Source organism: Schistocerca cancellata, chromosome 10 (genome assembly GCF_023864275.1).
Source record: "Schistocerca cancellata isolate TAMUIC-IGC-003103 chromosome 10, iqSchCanc2.1, whole genome shotgun sequence".
In the NCBI taxonomy this organism is placed as follows: Eukaryota; Metazoa; Arthropoda; class Insecta; order Orthoptera; family Acrididae; genus Schistocerca; species Schistocerca cancellata.
The window spans coordinates 57,052,362-57,055,967 of NC_064635.1; positions in this window are offsets into that span (position 1 = coordinate 57,052,362).

A 3,606-nucleotide genomic window follows, 5' to 3' on the forward strand; every position below is an offset into this window, starting at 1 on the left:
TGGAGTGTCTCTTTTCACAAAAAACACAGACAGATAATTAAAAGGGAGAGATAGAAGTACAGAAAATAAGAAATACAGATATACACCACTGCCAACACATTTGGAATGAGAGAAACTGCAGTTGTTTCGAAATTTTAATTTATCTATTGTTTGATCGCCTCAAAGGATAAATTTAAATACAAGTTAGAATTAATTCAGCTGCTCAAACTTCTAGACATTTCTTTTGGAATGAATTAATCTATGCAACAAAAATTATAACTGTAAGTCTCCTTTGATAACTTACTTTTTAGAATAGAGTCTCATTTCTAAAATATATTTATTCATCAACAATACACATATAAAAGAGTGCAATATAGATGAAACTGACAATCTTGTTCGTAAGACATTTCTTTTCAAAATAGCGTCCTTCCCTGTATCTTCTGTAAGAAACCTCTGCCCTAATATCAAATCAGCAACCACATGTGGATAGAAGTATGGGAGTGGGTGGTGTTCATGACTACCCCCCTCTCTCCTCCAATGAAGCAAACCACTGATGCAAACAAATTATAATGATATATTAAAATATTTTATCTATCTAATTTTTATTATTATTAAAATCTAAGGCATCTGTAGAATGTTAAATGTTGGTGAGATGGTAAGTTATGTTTGGGGGTTGGGGAGAGAGACAGAGACAATAAAAGATTGTGATATTCTCCCTCACAAGACCACTTCCACCATTCCCACACATACAATACCACTGACAGTGTATCTCGATGGTGTCGACTCCTTCTGCTTGCAGGAAGTGAATGACAGAACATAGTCCACAGGTGGCAAGAGACACAGTTAACACCATCCATTTCATTCAGTTGCTCCTTACACATGGAGAAACACAACAAAGAGCTGACACACAATGTAACCTTTAAAACTCCTTTTCCAACCATGCATATTTCATGCCACTACAAGCATTTGTTTATTTTTAATAGCTAATCGGAGGTTAATTTGTGAATAGCCCTTGTACAGTCAAAGTTGGAAGAGGCCTCATACATGGACAATACAAAGTGTAGGTACTCCAGCACTACTGTAATGTACTGGAAAATCCATTGAGAGAACTGAAATCTTAGTTATAAATCATTTTGTTTGTCATGAGTGTGTGGCTGGTTCTCCACCAATCCTCTCCACATCATACATTAAACGCAAGCCTGAAAATACCTGTAACGCCCCATATTGGACAGTCAGTCATCAATTGTAAACTGTGGTAAACTCCACCATGGACACATCGCAGTTATGGTGTATTGTTTCTCAAGGTATCACCACAAATGTAGGTGTGACAGGCAGTTATTTGTTAGGAAACACAAGCAGTTTACAAACTGTTCCTGATACACAGCACTTTTTGAGTTTTTATATATTAAATGTATTCACAGTTGCAAATATGGACAACCATCAGCTGTAGAATGGAATGCTGAGGATGAAAATTTGTGCCAGACTGGGAAACAGACCTGAATTTCCCACTTATCGTGAGTGGTTGCCTTACATTTGGATATCTGTGTACAACTGAAGGCCAGACCCAAACTTCCATATGTCATTGGCCAAGTGTCTAAAACCTGTACTTGTACATTCATTATGTATGTTCCCATAGCCAAATGGTAAATAGCAAATCTGGGTTCGAGTCCTAGTCTAGCACAATTTCTCATTGTCATCATTCCATTTGACAGCTAATCGTTGTCCATATTCACAATCATGAATGCATTTAATGTATTTCATAACAGCTGTAGTTGCCACAGTGCCTTTCATTCACACATGCATCCATGTCCAAAGGAACACTGCATCGTAATTCCGAATAACAGAAGCACTGCAATATCGTATTTATCCACCAAGACCCAGCAAGCGACTTCCAAGTAAAACATCTCACCTGTCCAGGAATATACATAATGGATGTACAAGTACAGTTTGTATTCACACAGTTGATGACATATGGAAGTTCGCGTCTGGCTGTGAATCGTGCACCAATAGGCAAATGGTAAAGTGACCACTCATGATAAGCAGGAAATCCTTGTCCAGCACAAGTTTTCATTGTCATCATTCCATTCTACAGCTAATGGTTGTCTGTATTCACAATTGCAAATACATTTAATGTATTTCATAATGGGTGTAGTCACAGCAGCCTGTTCCTTCGAACACACATGTATGTCCAAAGTTACATTGAAACATAATTTGGAATAACACAGGCACTGCAATATTGTATTTTGAGTTTTTGCATCATGCTGTAAAATCCTCCAGCCAACAAGAACTTTCTTGGGCCTTTCATAAAGTATTCAATTACACCTAATAAATGGTGTAGCGCACAGCTGATTGTGTTAATATCTGTTAGACTGCAAACAGAAGCAGTCACTTCAGTATGAGTCAGAAGTTCAGAATGAAATCAGAAATTGCATTTTCTTTTCACATGAGTATTGAAAAAAAAAAAATGTTGCTCAGAGCCTGTTACAATCACTCATTCTGATTTATGTAGTTGACGTCATTGAAAAAATGAGCCCCAAAAAATTTGTTCTGTTTGTTTACCATGCTAGTTTATTACTCTTTGCAACTAGCACAGGAAGGTTGACATTAACAGTAAAACACCATCTGAAGACTCAGAGTGGTTCTAATTGTAAATTCTGAAGAAACTGTGTGTGTCAATGTTATCTTAACTCATCAATTTCACCAAAACTATACCCAAACAAGATTAAAATAGAAAATTGTAGAAAAGTCAGTGTTATAAAATTTTTGGATCTATGGGTATATATACATGAAAGTAACTTGTCAAAGAAACTTCCAGCAGCTCAACCTGATTCTATGGTCCAAGGACATTAAAAGCTACAACAAGTAAACAAACAGTGGTGTAGTCATACTATGCATAGTTACATTCACTGCTTTGCAACAAAGTAATTTCCTGGGAAATTGCTACTCAGAATAGAACACAAAAAAAACACTGGGGATAATTTGTGGCCTTAAAAATGGAACCCTGTATACTTATTTTTATTGTTTATATATCTAAAAAAAAAAGATGATGTGACTTACCAAACGAAAGTCAGTGTTTAGATATATTTTTCCCATGTTTCCCTCTATTATATTCATATTTTTATTGTTTGTTGTTTTCATGGTCTTCAGTCAAGACTGGTTCGATGCAGCTCTTCAGATCAGTCTCTCCTGTGCAAGCCTCTTTGTTCTGCTTAACTACTACTACTGCTACTACTACTACTACCACCACTACCACCTCTCCCCCCCCCCCCCCCCCACACACACTCACACACCTCTTTTCCATCTCTCCATTACCATATTATCAAATTAATTATTTTCTCAATGTTTAACAAAATATCTCATATTTTAGTCAAGTTGTGCAATAAATTTCTTTGTTTCCAATTCTATTCAGAACCACCCCATTCAATCTATCCATCTAATCTCCGACATTCTTCTGTAGCACCACATTTCAAAAGCTTCTACCTTGTGTTCTCTTCTTATCTGAACTGTTTATCATCCATGTTTCAATTCTGTATAGTGCTACATTTCAGACAAATACCTTCTGGAAAGACTGCCTAGTACTTAAATTTGTATTAGATATTAACAAATTTCTCTCTTTCACAAATGTTT